This window comes from Carettochelys insculpta, chromosome 10 (assembly GCF_033958435.1).
Source record: "Carettochelys insculpta isolate YL-2023 chromosome 10, ASM3395843v1, whole genome shotgun sequence".
NCBI lineage: Eukaryota > Metazoa > Chordata > Testudines > Carettochelyidae > Carettochelys > Carettochelys insculpta.
Window position 1 is genome coordinate 43,779,866 of NC_134146.1, and position 17,316 is coordinate 43,797,181.

Genomic DNA, 17,316 nt, shown 5'->3' on the forward strand with positions numbered 1-17,316 from the left:
TCACTGGTAATGAAACATGGCTAAATCATATGAGAAAGAAAATAGCTGTGGAGTGGCCCAAAAGATGGCTTTATAACTTATTTGTATTTTGGGTAGTTAAGCATAGAGTCCCAGGACTGGAAGAGACCTCAGGGTAGGTTGACCATCCATCCCATTTTCGGCGGCACAGCCCCATATTTCGGGCACCATTCTGGCACGCCAATTTATTTTGAAAAAGAGGCTAATGGCCCCATATTTCACAGTGGTTCACCAGCTTCCTCCATTTGGCAGAGCCAGGACCTGGGAACCAGACCGCATGGTGGCTCAGCTGCCACCCAGTTCCCCCTGGTCAGGGGCTGGGGCTGAGCTGGGGCCACGGGGTTGGGGCCAGAGATGTGGGAGGGGGAGTGAACTGGGTCTTCAGTGAGGTTGGATCTGGGGCTGGAGCCATGGGGATTGGAGAAGGGGCTGGTGCTGTGAGGCTTGGAGTGGGAGCCAGGATTGGAGCCATAGCCATGGAGGGTTGAGTCAGGCTGCAGAGGTTGGAGCAGGAGCTGGGGCAGGGGGCTGGAGCAGGGACCCTGGAACAGGAGCCAGTGGAGCTGGAGCCGGAGCTATGGGGGGTTGAGCCGGGCCATGGAGGTTGGAGCGGGAGCCAGGGCCAGCGGGGTTGGAGCAAAGCTGCTGAGGCCAGAGCCACAGGGGATGGGGGATTGAGCTTGGGGTGGGGTGGTGAACCATGGCTGCAGTGGGGTTGGAGCCGCAGCTACCCGGCTTGCCCCAGCTGGGAGCTAGACCTGTGCAGTGGCACAGGCTGCCACCCACAGCTCGGGAAAGCCAAAAGCTTCGCTGGTGGGGAGTCAGCCCTGTTTCTGGTGCCCCAGATAGGGTAACCATCTGCCCCATTTTGGCCAGGATGGAGGTTATACCCCTTGTCCGATATTTGGCCTGGGGAGATATGGTCATCCTACCTCAGGAGGTCATCAAGTCCAGCTCCCAGCTGAAAGCAGGACCAACCTAATCATGATAAGTGTAAATGAGCATCAAGGAAGCCTTTTTGGTCAGTTTCTATTTGCATGCCGGGTTGGACTCCCTATAAGGTACTGTGGTTCCTAAACTTCCACTCCCCTCGTTGATAGCTTTCCTACCACCTTCAATGAATATATAAAAAACAGCGAGGAGTCCTGTAGGAGCTTAGAGATTGACAGATTTATTAGGGCATAAGTTTAAGGCGTAAAAGCTTATACCCTAATAACGCTATTAATCTCTAAGGTACTGTGGGACTCCTCACTGTTTTTACAGATACAGACTAACACAGCTACCCCTCTGAGAATATAATAAATTAGTCTACTTTTCTCTAAAACAATATTTGTTCCCCTTTAAAGCTCTTGTTTCGTCATCTATTCCTGCCATTTTGCCATTTAATTACCAGTTTCCAGAATTTTATCTGGGACTGAAGTTAGCCAATCTAACCAACCGTTTCCTGATTCTTGCCTTCCCCCTTCATAGCTTAGGTAACAATAGCCACTGTCCAGTTTTCTGATCCCAAGAGCACATTACCAGATCAGCAGAGGGTTCTGGAATATGAAACCAGCTGGACATGGCTATTTATTTTTAGGTTTGCAAGTGAAATGCTCCAGGTTTAGTATAGCTTTGTGTTCGTCAGAGGTGTGGCATATTTCATTTGGACACATTTGTCACCATCTAATGTGAATATTTAGAAAACCTTATTCAGCTCATTCGTTCTCAGTCAAGAGCTTCTCCCTGTCTTCAGTTTTCTGTGCTTCCAAAGCAACCTTCCCTCCCATTTCTCCTTGCTTGCTACCCATGATTTGCTTTGACACATGTGCTTTCTCTAATGGGATCTAGAAAGCAATCAGGTGAAATCTGACTGCTTTTAAGTCAATAGTTTAGCCATTTCAGTGAAGCCAGGTTTTCACCTACTGAACCTAGACATCTTGCCTTCCAATCTGTAGTTTATTTTTTATATAAAGCTTTTTTTTTTTCCTGTTAACATACTCTTAATCGCTATACTAACCTGGAATAGATGTTTTCCTCTTCTTGGGTTAATTAATATTAGGATTGCTATTGGGGTGCTTATTAAGGCCAATCAGAATATATTCAGCATGCTTTTAAGCTGCTGCCTTTAAAATAGTCACCTCAGTTTATCCCTAGAAGCATACTATGGTAGAAGCAAGAAAAGAGGGAGATTGCTTTTACACATATGTGAATATATGTAATGTAATGTGAGCATCGCATCATTTTTTATAATGCTAGGTAAATAGTCATCCCACTTTGTAGACTAGGAAAGCATGTATTTTTCTTGCGTACAACAGGGATTAGTATCAGGGCCTCCTCTCAGGTCCATGTTCTGTTCACTAGATAGTGCTGCCTGTGAAGATTATTTTTGGTTGGATCTTTTCAGCAAGAACAGTATGACAACATCCTCACTATAATTTCTCATTGCTCAAGATACTTTAATGGTTACTGGATCCCTGAGGATCTCCACACGTTTGAGTGGTTCTACTAATGATTCAGCAAAGTTCAAACTTTAGGGTTTACACTTTGATAATTAGTTTAAGTGACCCATGAAGAAGACCTTCCCTCCTTAGCTTACCTTTCTTATTTCAGGTCATTATTCTTTAGGGTGAAGCAGAGATCTCTGAAAATCTAGTGAAGATGAATTGGTTTAAGGGTGCAATGGCACAAAAATTTTGAAGTAATTGGGAATGATTTTGGACTGTGAGGTTAGTGTCAGAAATTCCATTCCTAGGTGACAATTTATATGGTATGTTATTCAGAATCCTATGTAAGGCATATCCTTATTTTCAGAAACCCAGAACCTGAAGCTATTCTCTGCTTAATCGATGAATGTGATTTAAATGCACTAAATCCTCTGATATTTTTCTTTTCTTTTGATAGATTCAGTTGGCTAGCTAAATGAAAGGTCTGCATGTGAGGAAAATGTCTTTTAAAAAAAATCCTCACTCACACATAGTGGTATTATTAAATTAAATTATTAAATTATTTGTTCCTAGACTTAAAAAAAAAAAAAGCAATGAATACTGAAAAAGTCATGTAGTAAAATGATTAGAATAATTTGTGCATATAAAGGGGTGGGGCAGAAGAGAGGAACAAATCCAGAAGTATATTCTAGCTGATCCCAAGACATGGCAAAGGCTACATTTTGATGGCATCTTTAAGATGCCTTACATTTTTACCTCTACATTTCTAGACTTCCCACTCCTCCTGTTTTTGACATCATTTAGCCCTGTGGGAAGATTGGGTTTCCCCTGCAGTCAGCTTGGCTAGAGGAAGAGGTGGGGGTTGATTCTGCTGTATGTGGCCAATTATGTTGACCTTTGTGATACATCAGGCCCTGGCAGGTCTGGGATCTTGAGTTTCTCTCCTATTTATGTCTCCTTCATGGTAGCACAATACATTGCTGCCATGTCAGTTTGTGGTCTAATATTTTTTACTACCCAGCACTGCACATTTGGAGATTGTGATTAGCATCCTTAATTCCTTCTTTTTTAAAAAATTGCCTTGTTAGAACTGGAAAGCTGAAGTCTAAAATAGTCCACCTGCTGTTCTAAAGAGTATTATTTTAGTGCCCTGGGGACATGCGAAGTTGTAGCCTACTGGTGCCAGGATTAGATTTAATGTTTTTTTAAAAATGTAAGTGTTTTTGATAACTTGGCAGAGCATTTTATGTGGTTCATTTCTTGTTCAGTGTTTCTTAAAAACAGGATTCCAAGAACCTTAGAAACAGTAGCTTGTAAAATGGCTGATGACCCGTGGCTGTTTCACTGTAAGATATTGATCCTTTATTTGGGGGAAGAAAGCATTACGATGATTATCAATGAATCAAACAAGAAAATTGTCCCTCCTATTATTCGAATTTTTGGCTAAATCCTCTTCATTTTGTATGTATTAAATGTAGTGGGTTTGATTTTTTTTTTTTTTAATTTATTTTCCTAAACATGTCTGTCATTAAACATAGAACATCATTTATAAAGTTAATATTGAACAATTATTTAGACCTAATTGTATGGACATACTTGATTTGGTTTTTGGTATCTGTATATGCAGTTGTTTCTGGTCTGTCTTTACTGGCAGTGGTGGTAATGTATACTTGCAGTTATAACATCCTTGGTGAAGCGTCCATCGTTTTATTGTGTGTCTGGCACCTAACATAACAGCCCCTGACTAGATTGCTGAGGCACTGCTTTAGTATAAATAATAGTACCAACTTGGGCTTGGTCAATACTCAGATGAAAAACCTTCAGGGAAGTGAAATATGTAAGGAATGCAGGAGGGGAATCAAATGTTCTTGGAGTGGACCAGGTGCCGAGGATGGCCATTAAGGCACTGTACTTCTGGTGTCACCATGTTTCTGCTAAAACTTAAAACTGAGATCTTCCGTACTGCTTGAAATCCTTAGGTTTCCCTCCATAAATTTAACTGCATTGTTCCTAAAGTCCCCAGTACTTCTGAAACATCTCTTGATCGGTTTTTTTTTATTTTCTGCAATAAGATTTCTTTACATTTCTAGAATGCAGCCATAGCCTCCTGCCCTGTGCCTCTTCCACAAACAAAATCATAAGATTATGCAAAAAGCTCGCCCATAAATGTATCTGCCCCAGCTTACCCCCTTCCCTAACAGTCTTAGATGGGGGCAGGGGACGAGGAGAGTTTGCACCATGTGCTGAACTAGAGTGGATCAGAAGTCATGGAAGTAGAGATGTTATTTTGTCTACATTTTGCTGAAAAAAATGAGTGAACATTTTTATGAAGGCGTTGACCGATTTTATTTTTTTTTCCAACCAGCTTTAACTATCGTAAATATTGCTTCCATTACTCAGCAGTTACCAAACTATAACTCAGTCTTTTATCTTCACAGTAAACCCCAGTTTAATGGACTAATGGGGGAAGAGGTGTTCGTTAATGCCGAAAGTCTGTTATATCCAAATGGTTATACTTTGTGATGATGCACTGACTTTCCTTGCCCATCACTCACTCTTGTCCTCTGCCCCCTGCCTGCCCTTCACCCATTCTGCCTCATTCTTCCCCTCAGACCTCCATCTCTCCCAATTACCAAGAGAGGGGCTGAATGCCAGCCTGGCTTCTTCCTCTCCTGCAGCTTTCAGTGCTGCAGCTACTCCAGCCCCCAGCTGCCTGCATGAAGTTAGAGCGTGTCTGCCCCCAGCCCGTCAGTGGGCAGCAGCCTCAGATGCCATGGCTGCTGCTCGGCACCATTGCAGACAGCGGCGGCTGGGTGCTGACGTGCTCCACGCACGCGGGGCTGGGAGAGGAGAGCTCCCGCACCCCACTGCAAAGCTTCCCCCCAGCTTCTCTGGCCCTGGTGGCCCCAGTGGCTGCAGTGGCCTTTCCAGCCCCTGCAGTGGCCCCTCCCACCCCTGCAGTGGCCCCTCCCGCCCTGACAGCGGCTCTGGTGAGTCTCCAGCATTTATTTGGACAGGGGACTGTAAGACGGTATCCTTTATTTCTGAAGTCCGTTGTATCAGGGTCCATTAAATCAAGGGTTTACTGTATGTATTTTATCTTTGTTTCTGTAACCTGTGTGCCTACTGGATGTGGTTCACTGTCACATGTAGTGGCACTTAGACCACATACAGAAAGAATGAGCCTCTCTCCAGCCTTAGCAGGGAGCCGGTTGTCTTTTAGCTCATATGGTAAAGGCTCCTGCACTAAGTTCTAAGCTCCAGAGGTCCCAGGTTCAATTTGATTCTGCCTGTTGGCATTACGTAGCCACATAACACAACTGTCTGGTAAGGAAATGCTGTTGTCCCTTTATGCAGGTGCGGAACTGAGGCTTGTGGTATGTCTACACAGTAAAGTTATTTTGAAATAATGGCCACTATTTTGAAATATCTTTGCTAGCGTCTACACAACGCATCCACTATTTTAAATAATTTCTAAATAGTGGACAGCTCATTTTGAAACCGGTAAACCTCATTGTACAAGAAATAGCACCTATTTCGAAAGAGGGGCTGTGTAGGCAGAGAATAGAGCCTATTTCAAAATAAGTCATAGTGCATCCAATGGCTCTATTTCAGAATAGGCCCTGTTGTGTGTGGACATTCTATGTCGAAACAGCTGAGTGCAATTTTGATAAGGGTGTGTGTGTGTGTGTGTGTGTGTGTGTGTGTGTAGCAGCATTATATAAAACAAGCTATTCCAGAAAATCTCTTCTGGACTAGCTTATGCTGAAATAATGCTACTGTGTAGACATAGCCCCAGAGAGACAGAATGAATTGCCCCAAGTTGCACAGGAAGCCTGTGGCAAAGCAGTGAATTGGATCCAGGTCTCCTGAGTCCTGAGACAGTACCTGACTGTGGGACCCCCGAAAGATTAACATCTACCTAACAGGTTAATAAATCTGGACTCTGTCAGACCAAATGCAAGGAATGAGTTCCAAAGTGGAGAACACCCCTGCAGCCTGTCTGCTGCATCCTGGTTGGGATATTGTGTGGTGGAGCAGTGCACCATTAAATGGCTACTGTGTTCTGCCCCACTGGTGGCTTCCTGCCAGGTTTTGTGTGCAGGCCTAAAGGAGAAGAGGGGACACTTTCCTCAGGGAAGCCAACAGTCTCCACGAGCCCTTGGGCAAGGTGTGGGAGCACGTCTGGCTCCAACCTCCTGGAAGCGGTACAGCTGAGGAAAGCCAGCCCTCACTGCTGCTTGGTGTGCATCATGCTGTCTCCCCGCACCTCACCCAGTCCTTAGCTCTGACAGCAATTTAAAGGGCCAGGGCACTGGAGGTTGTCACTCTTACTGCCCCTTTGACTTGCCAGGCCCTGGGGAAATTGCCCCTCTTTGCCATGCACTCCCTCCGGGTTTGTCTAACCTGAAGCCATTGGTTCTCAGTTGCAATCTGTATTGGAAGAGGCCTGCCAAATAGTCTGAGGAATGAGTCCACATTGATTAACAGTTTTAATCAAGGTGTATCCTCTGCATTTAACCATACTATGATACATGCCTCACTATTTCCATGTCCACTTTCTAGGACAGTTGCATAGAAGTGGTCTACAATCTTAGCTAACACCAGTCCATGTAAATAAACAAACAAACAGTCACAGATCACTTTTTTCAGGATATGCTTAGCTGTATCTTAGACACAGTTATGTTGATCATTCTTTTATAACTGAAAATCATCAGAAGAATAATCAGCAAGTCTTCTGCACAACTAAAAAGAGTATTTTAGAAACCCAGTGTATCAAAGTGCTGAATCAGTTATCTGTGGGTTTGACCTATTGACAACATTTGATGGGGCATCTCGGGGGTTCTCTGTTAAGACTAAAATTATTTAATATTTTATTAATCAATTGTCAACTGTTTTATGCAGAGGCTGCTGCAGTGGATGGTCCTTTTATAAAACGTATATTAAAACCTCAGAACAATTTTCCAGATGTTGAAAAATGACTTGATTAATAACAGCCTCCTGCTAAATGTTAAGAAAACAAAGTGTACAATTTTTGGCACTAAAAGAAAATTACAGGTAACTCTGGATGAAATGATAATTAAAACAGCGAGTGGCACCATGATGGAGTAAATTAAATCCTTTAGGTGTCTTGTGGTTATTTTGGATGAATCTCTACTTTCTCTAATCATTTGGATTATATTGTTCAGGGAGTAAACTTGTGATTGGGGGTTTGATACACATATAATTTCACTCTGGATGCCAAGCGAATTGTAGCTCTCAACGGTAAATATTGTTAATTACTGATTCAGGTTGTGTAATTTACAATGCAGCAACCTTATACGTTCTGACTCTAATCTCATCAGTCTATAACAGTTGTTGTGTTGATTCGTTTTGCTTGGTATAAGATCACATCATTGTTCGTTGTAATAGAGATGGATAAAGGCAAGGAGAAGCTCCGCTCTCCACCACTACCTGTTCTTTAGCTCACCACTGCACCATGCTGCCTGGGAGCACTTAAAGGTTCTTGCTAGGCTCCCGAGTGCAATCTTCTTTCTCATCTATCCCCATACATTGGAAAAAGAGTTGATTTCCTCCATTGCTGAAATCACCACCACCGGCAAGGGCTTAAGAACCCCTGCCCATGCTTACTAGCACCAAGCACCTGTCATTAGGTGAGGAAAGAGAACCATTGGGCAATAAACTCAGGGCCACATTTTTTTAAATAATTTTAGTAAGAACACCTGAGTACCTTTTAAAAATCTATACCTACTTGTCTTTGTTTTTTATAAGGCATTCGGGCCTGACTTCAGCAAAGTACTTACGTACATGGCTAGGGCAACCACATAGCCCTGTCCCAAATATGGGACAGGGAGATATGCAGGGAGGGACAGCTCCTTCAAGTCCCAGGGAGCTGGGAAGGAGGCAGCAGCTGCTGGTGCTCCCTGGAAGCTCTGGGGAAGCGGCAGCCCCCCAGCAATCCTGTAGAGCCCCAGGGAAGCGGCAGCCGCCAGTGCTCCCCAAGTCCTGGGAAAGCGGCATCTGCCCACACGCCCCGTTTCCCCAAGATTCAGGGAACTGGGGAGCAGGGAACAACCAAAATACGGGACAATGAGTCCCCTTTTAAAAAATAAATTGGGATGCCTTTTCGATGTCCCAAATATGGGACAGATGGTCATCTTATACATGGCTAACTGTAGACATGTGAACCCATTCCCATGTAACCGATAGGCTTTAATGATTGGCGCCTACTTAAGCATCTGTTTAGTTAGGGCCTCCCACACCAGAGCAGAAAACGGTGTATAAATTTCTAGCTAGAGATGAAGAAAAGAAAAACAGATTTTTTTTGTTTCTTGTCAGTAGTGCTGGAAGGAGGTCATTGGATTGTATCACTGTTAACTTAAGATTCACAAATTATTAAATAAAGGAGAGATGAATATTTACAATTGAAGGATTATGCATGTGTCCTGCATCCAAATTTAGCATGAGTTTGAAGAGCTACCGATTCCCGTTAACTAGGTCAGTGAGGCAACATTACCTTTTCTCAGGTTGTTATAAAATTAACGTACCGATGCAGAGCTTTTGTCACCAATTTTTCCCTTTACTAGAAAACTGAACAGAATGGGGTTTTCAGTGTCACTAATAAATGTGATGAGTGAGTAGTTTTCTCTGTCTCTCATCAGAAGTCAACAATTCTGTTGTCTGGAATCATGCTAATGAATCAGATAACCTATTGTCTGAAAACTGTTATACACTGATGATGACTTGTAACAGGTACAGGTAACTTGTAACACAGAACAGTAATTCAGTCCGAGTTTATTAACCTTGCAATATATTTTGGCTGATTTTTGAATATGTAATGAAACCCCAGACCAGAAGTTTTTTGTGGGATTTCAGGTTGTGTAACAAATTAAAAGATCGATTTACACCTGGATGTGATGTGTTTGTTAAAGATGACTCCAAGAAATGAAAGAGTCCCATAAATTTCATATCCATTCTGGATACAAGGAATTGGATCTTGGGTTTTGGTTCAGTCCAGAACAGGGGTAGGGAAGAGCTACAAAATAGCCATCCAAATCTGAATTTCCCCAAAGTTCTTCAGGGTTCAACACAGGGGCTTGGTTGAGGTCCAGTTTAGGAGGTGGATTTTTCCATGTTTTGATGTCTATATATGTTGTTTCTTCAAGTACATATTCACATGGTTCAAAGGGAAGAGCACCCTTTGCTATGCTGGAAAGTCCCCCCACCCCACCCTTACCCTCACTCCCAGGTAAATAAATTCCCAAGGTTTAAAGGGCAGGTAATTGAAGCCAACATGTATGTGCAATGAAGAAGTATCTTGTACATTTGTTCTCAGTTTAAAAATAAAGAAGTCAATGCATATTAATGTACTTCCAACAAATGCTAAGAAAAGTGTGTACAGTTCTATCACAGAAAGAAAATTACAGGTAACTAGAGAAAATGATAATTAGAACAATGAGCAGCAGGGGGATGGTGTATTTGAGTATGAACTTTTGTTTTATGTTGAAATATTTCAAGATGCCTAAGGATGTTAGGTTCCCTACTCCCATTGATTTTTGTAAGCATTGGGAAGCTGCTGCCTTTTGAAAATTATCCACCTAAGTCCTACTTGTTAGGTATATACACCCATCCCTCATTTAATGAGTACTTTACTTACAAGTACTCGTTAAAACAAAGGAAGCGTGCACCCACCTATGTTCACTAAATGAGTAAACTTGCCCCGCTAATATGAGCAAGCCATGGGGTCCCTGGCCAGGGAGTGGGAAGACCCGCAGCTGGTTCTGCTCCAGCCACAGGGTCCCTGACCTGGGGAAGGTGGCAACCTGCAGCCCCCCCAGCAGCCCCAAACTTCCCCCAGCCTTAGAACCCCCCTGAAGCCCCTAACTTCCCCTGGTCTTAGACCCCGCCCTGCATCCCTAAACCACCCCCAGCCGTAGACTTCTGCACCTGCCCCAAAAGGCCCCATCCTTAGACACTCCTTCTCCTCCTGCCGCCTCTTCAGTGGGGCTGCCAGGCTCGGTGGCTTCCCCAGCCCTCCTGCTGCCAACAGGTAACAGTCGTTTAAACCAATTAACTCAAGTGTTAAGCATTCAGCACCTCAGTATAAGGTAATTGGTATATCTAGGCAGCAGTGTTAAGAAACTGCTAATGGCTTCTTTAACAGCCACATGCAGCTCAGAACTGCCCAGCTGGCCACCCTTAACAAATGTAATGGTGACCCATGTTTGGGTCCCAACCCATAAGCTGGGAATCCCTGCTCTACATACATACAGTACATCCTATTTCTGGTGCCAAACTATTCAAATACATCAGAAAAGTACCTAAACTCAACTGCTTTATGTCACATTACAAGCACTTGGAACAAAATGGAGGCTTTTACATGTATTTTAATGGGAATTTAGTGTCGCTCTTATGAATTTTCACCTACGAACAGAAATTTAGGAACCAATTGTGCTCGTATAGCGGGGAATGAGTGTATTTGTTGACAGCTGTGTTCTTGTCATATGGGTATGTCTACACAGCAAAGTTATTTCTAAATAAATTTGTTAGCATGTATACAATGCAACCGCTATTTCAAAATAATTTTGAAATGGCAGTTGGCTTATTTCAAAATGGGTAAACCTAATTCCTCGATTAGTAGCATTTACTTTGAAATAAGTGTTTTGAAATAAAAGCTGTTTAGGTCTAGAGAACATGACCTATGAAGAAAGGCTGAAAGAATTGGGCTAGTTTAGTTTGGAAAAGAGAAGATTGAGGTGGGGACATGATAGCGGTTTTCAGGTATCTAAAAGGGTGTCATAAGGAGGAGGGAGAAAACTTGTTCTTCTTGGACTCTGAGGATAGAACAAGAAGCAATGGGCTTAAACTGCAGCAAGGGAGGTTTGGGTTGGACATTAGGAAAAAGTTCCTAACTGTCAGGGTGGTCAAACAGTGGAATGAATTGCCTAGGGAGGTTGTGGAATCTCCATCTGTGGAGATATTTAAGAACAGGTTAGATAGATGTCTGTCAGGGATTGTCTAAACAATACTTGGTCCTGCCATGAGAGTAGAGGGCTGGACTCGATGACCCCTCAAGGTCCCTTCTAGTCCTAATATTCTACGATTCTATGACAGGGAATAGCGCCTATTACAAAATAAGCCAGAGTATGTCCAATAGCTCTATTTCAGAATAGGCGCTGTTGTATGTAGATGCTGTATTTTGAAATAGCTAAGCACTCTTTCAAAATGCATTTTGTGTGTAGCAGCGTTATTTCAAAATGAACTATTCCAGAATATCTCTTCTGAACCAGCTTATTTTGGAATCACGGTGCTGTGTAGGCATACCCTGAGTCTGAAATCACTCAGGTAAATGGAACATTGTACCAGATATATATTTCATTAACAGAGCTAAAATAAATGAAGAATATGAAAATTATTAATATTCCCCATCATATCAATTAATTTTCACTTATGTACTGATCTTGAGAGAACATTTGGGATACTCCAGTAAATTACTATGTGATAACATTTCTCCACAATATATGCAATATTAAATATTTTTGAAAGTGTTTGATTAATGATTTCTATCCCCAGTGTCCTTTATAATAGCATAACAAAGCTATATTATATGAGACTTGCATAATTCCCTGAAGACTTATTGCCATGAGGAAATATTTTTTACTTATTATGCACTTTCCTGTGTTGACTTTTAGTGTAAGCATGCCCTTTACAGCCTATGTTATTATAATTTGTGTTACTAATATATGAAAAGATACAAGAACTGAATGTTGCACAAGATACAAAACATTAACTTTAAAGAAAGACTTTTGAAGTAAAATGAAAAAAAATGCATATTGAGATCAGTATAAAATACAAATATTCCAAATTTTCAAAAGGTGTATCTATACTTATAGAAGCTTATATGTATCAAAACCTATATGTGGCTCATTAAAATGATTTATGAACCAAACTTCTGAATAAATAAATTAACATTAATTTTTAAAGGAATATTTTAAAATGTAGGCTTAAGTATGTGTGCATGGGTAGAAGGGAGGATAGTTTTGCAAAAGGCAACTATTATCAAGGTGCTGAAATTAATTGGCCACTTTAATTGAGGTAGATTACTAGCTAATGCTTTCTTGAATACAGTAATTCTCCTATTAAATTATCTTTGAATAATTACCTGAAATTTCTCAGCTGCAGGGACTGATGGCTATTTAATTGCGCAACGATGTTGCTATATAATTACTTAACAAGGTGTCCTTTAATAGTTTAATTCCCCTTTTACAAGAAAAAATATAAAATAACTAAAAATATTACTTTTATTAAAAATAAATTGCTGTGATTTTATTTTTCTTTTCAGTTATTCAGTATCTGAAGCAGGGAAGGTGAGATTTTGTAGAGATGTCTTTTTAAAAGTAAATATACTAATGTATAGAAGGGATTCAAGTATAGAACCGTTCTTCCTTGCAATGAAGGATTATGTATGTCTGAGTTTATGTATGACTCCTTTGTCCTGTGGAATGCTTTGTATATAATATTTAAAACTGGACTTTATAAACCTAGATCATGATTGTGCAAAGATTTGAGCAGATTCTTAACTTTATGCACGGTGAATTAGAATCCAAACATGACTCTGTTTATCATAGGTGCCAACTCTATGGGGTTCTTTGGAGCTGGAGCACTCACAAGGTATGTCTACGCTTGGATTCCTCTTTCGAAAGAGGTACGCAAATGAGGTAAACTGAAAATGTATGTTAGGTATAAATTTGCGTATTCTGCACCTCATTTGCATATTCCAATTTCAAAAGAGCTTTTTTCGAAAGAAGAAAGCCAGTGTAGACGCTGCTCTTTTGAAAGTAAACCCCATTTTTGAAGCAATCCTTCTTCCCATTAAATAAAGGGATATAAGAAGGATTCTTTCGAAGATGAGTTTACTTTCGAAAGAGCAGCGTCTGCATTGGTTTTTTCTTTCGAAAGAAGCTCTTTCAAAATGATAATATGCAAATGAGGTGTAGAATATGCAAATTTATACCTCATTTGCATGTTGATTTGCATTTGCATACCTCTTTTAAAAGAGGAATGCAAGTGTAGACACACCCACACAGAAAAATTAGTGGATGCTGGCACTTCACTGAATGCCAGTGGCATCACTTACCAACTATACCCCCTCCCTTCTAGTGCTTCCAGAGCACCAACAGCTGATTTGCAGCATTCAAGCTCTGGGAAGCAGGGGAAGGAGCAGGGATAGGATGCGCTTGGGTGGGGAGGCGGTAAAGGTGATGCAGGGTGGGGGTGGAGCAGGGTGGGAAAAGGCAAGGTGGGGGGCTTGAGGTGAGGGGTGGAGTGGGGGACAGGCCCTTGCGTGATGTGGGGGCTTGAGCACCCCCTGGCAAGATGAGAAGTTGACACCTGTGATGTTTACGGGCAAGGAATGAGCAGGGGTAAGTAGACGGTCTATTCTCAGCTCTCAGTGCTCCCCCTATTGGCTCCCAGACATCCTGGAGATGGTAACTTAGAGGAAGGAAAGGGACCAACCATTTACACAAAGGACTTGTCAACAGGGATGAGGAACTTGAGGGTCACAGTGAGGGGAAATGTTCGAGGGAAATGATTGGAGGGGGTATGGAAGGGCAGAACAGGTACCAAATTTAGCAGGTATGGTTTATGGAGCTGATGTAGGGGGGAAGCTGAGGTGATGGGGTACCAGGAGGAGGTTAATGGTAGGGAAGACAGCATGGGGGAGCCAGTCTCAGGTGTCACACTTCCAGGTCAAGGTTGCCTAAGATGCTGAAGCCCATTCCTCAAAAGTGCCCCTTGCCTTCGTCCTCAATCAAGCCCGTCTCCCTCTAATACTCTGGTTCTGGCTGGCTTCTCCAGACACTTCTTAATCCCTCGCAGCTCCCCAGCCAACTCCAGGCTTTGCTCAATTCCCACACTTTTGTAAGCTATAAGAGTTTGTTCTTCTTCCTGCATCAACCTCGCTGCTTAGAAGTAGCCTATTTCTCAGTGTCAAGAAATGTTCACTATGGAGCTCCACTAAATTTGGCAGTTGTGAAGAGCTTGTTCTTAGCAGCAAATCACAGACCTCAGAGTCAAGTGAGAATGTAGAAGGGGAATTGGGTGAGGCATGCTAGCAGATGAATCAAAGGTGCATTTTTGGCATAGGTTATTTTTGGTTGCATAAGCACCAGAGATGGTCATGTATATTTTAATCTGTACATATGGACATCAGTATATGTAGTCCACTTTTAAAGCAGAATTTCATATACTGCTTTAACAATAAGATCTGTATTTATTTTATTGCCTTTCACTTTGGTAATAAGGATATGTCTGTGTAGATGAGTTGTCAGTGTAGATTATGCATCCTCCTTGGTGTCCAATTCATAGAGGAAGTGAGTCAGTTACAACTCTCAGTTTGGGAGCCTAACTCTGTAGCTCAGCTGTAAGCTCATGTGGAGGCCCCCAATTCAATCTCAGGTCTGGTCTGCACTAGGGGGCAATGTCAAACTCAGATTCTGTGTGAATAGCATAGCTGGACTTGATGTACCTTAGGTCAAATTTCTCTGCTATCTCCCCAGTGGGAGGTTGATGGGAAAAACCCTGAGGAGTACCGGAGTCGACTGGTGTTGCCCTGAATGTTCAAATTAGTGCATCCCTACCAGGTACGGCAAATCAAACTCCATAAGATCAATCACTGCCATATGTGTGCAATATGTACAAACAAGGATATTCTTTTAATTCTCCTCCAAACTAGTGATGACTTGTAGCCAACTACTCAATGTGTCCTATGGGTACCTGAATTATAAACAATGAGAATCTGTTATCACTCACAGCCTTAGTGTTAGCAACATCAAGGGTGGGAGCTCATCTAAGCAAGGATCAAGCAAGAGTATGCAAATGAGGCATGCAATTTGTAAATGACCCCCTCATTTGCATTTCCTATGTAGACGTAGCTACGTAGCTAGTGGGATTAACTTTGCCACATGAAAAGAGAAGAGAATGAAATTGTATCAGACACTCAATTGATATTAATAGTAATGAGACAGGAACTGATATAAACGAAATTTGTTTGGACCAGTCACTCCTTTGTTTTGTGATGACAGTTTTGAAACAATATCATGATGATTATCATTGTATTGGAAAATACTGTAGTTCACTGATATCAGAGGTGTCGAAGCGGGTCTTTGCCCATGAAAGCTTATGCTCCAAAATATCTGTTAGTCTACCAGGTGCCGCGGGACTTCTTGTTGTTTTGTAGTCCACTGACTCTGTGTGAATTGTTGAGCACAGAGCACATTTTTGACTCTCGGACGAAAATTGAGAAGAGCTTTTTCAAGCTGACTTTGAATTACTTGAAGTCCAGAATTAGAGGAGTGACAGATATTGTACTTCAGCAAATAGGAAAAATATGTGCTCTGTATATTTATATTGAATGCAAGGTTATAATTCCAGTAAGCTATTTTTATTGCAATGTTATTCTTGTTAACAGCCTTGGCCCCAGTCCTGCATGCATGTAGACACATGAAGGACTTTCCACACAAGTAGTCCCTTTCAACTCAATGGAACTACTTTGCATAGTTACCCATGAACATAAGTGTGTGCAGAATTGGAGAGTTTGTATCTCCTAGATTCTTTCTGTTGTGACTTAATGCATTAAAGCACTGTATTTCCATAAATTGTACAATATCCTGAGAGAGGGAAAAGAATAGTGAATGAGATACAGGTGTTCTATCAGTAATGTGAAATTAAAATAAAATATTATGAATAATAGCAATGCAATGCAATATCGTAACTTAACATTACGAGTACAAAAATTAGCTATGTACATGGGATAGCACTTTCCTTCTAATGACTTCAGAGATTATGCTAGCATTAATTTTAGTCTGTCATGACCCCTGTGAGGTAGGTAAATGCTCTTATCCCTGTTTTACTAATGAGGAAACTATGAGACAGAGCTATTAAGACAAAAATTTTAAAGTATCCACCAGTGTTGTGAGCCCAGTTTGACATTTTGTTGCCTGTTTTCACAGGTTCTGAATATCCATTGTTCGTGCTGTGCATAAATGGGCCTGGAGGTACTCAGGACCTCTAGAAATCAGGCCTGACAGAACAGATCTTCAGCTAGTGCAAATCCACATAGTTTTGTAGATGTAGAGAGGGCTATTACAGTATAACCCAGGTGAGATTCTGGTTCAAGGTATCTGAAGCTGAGCATTTAAAAAATGGAGACATCTAAATTTACTCTTGAAAATCTTTGCCTAAGGTCAGCTAATAGCTTGGTCTGGTTTATGACCAACCCAGGAACAGAGACAGATTCCCAGTCACTATCTTGCCACATGCTCCTCCTTTTCCCATGCCTACTTCCCAGTAATCATAAGAACTTAAAGAACAGCCATACTAGATCAAACCAAATGTCCAGCTAGTCTAGTATCCAGTGTTAAGACAATGGCAAATGCCAGGGGTTTCAAAGAATCAGCAGAATGGGTAATCTTCAAGTGATGCATTGTCTATAATAGAACTGGTAAACTTTAAGTGATACATCTTCTATCACTTATTCCCAGCAAACACTAACTGTAACCCTTCTGTGTTTGTACTTATTTGTACTCTGGCAGAGCCTGGGCAGTGGCTGATGCAGGAGAGCTTCAGTAGTTTATACTGGAGCAGAGTCGGGGTTCTCTCTTCTTTTGTCTACATTGATCACCTCACCTTTGTTTCTCTAGAAAAAGTGCTAGTGGCACTTTTTATGTTGCATCAACTGCAGTCTTGTTCAGAGTATAGTTGTCCAAGACTGCTGCTATAGTTTACAAGGTCCATGAACAATTTACGTGTGAGTCCCCTTGTGTAATCCTTCTGTTGGGCTGTTTATTTACCCAATGGGCTTGCCTATTCT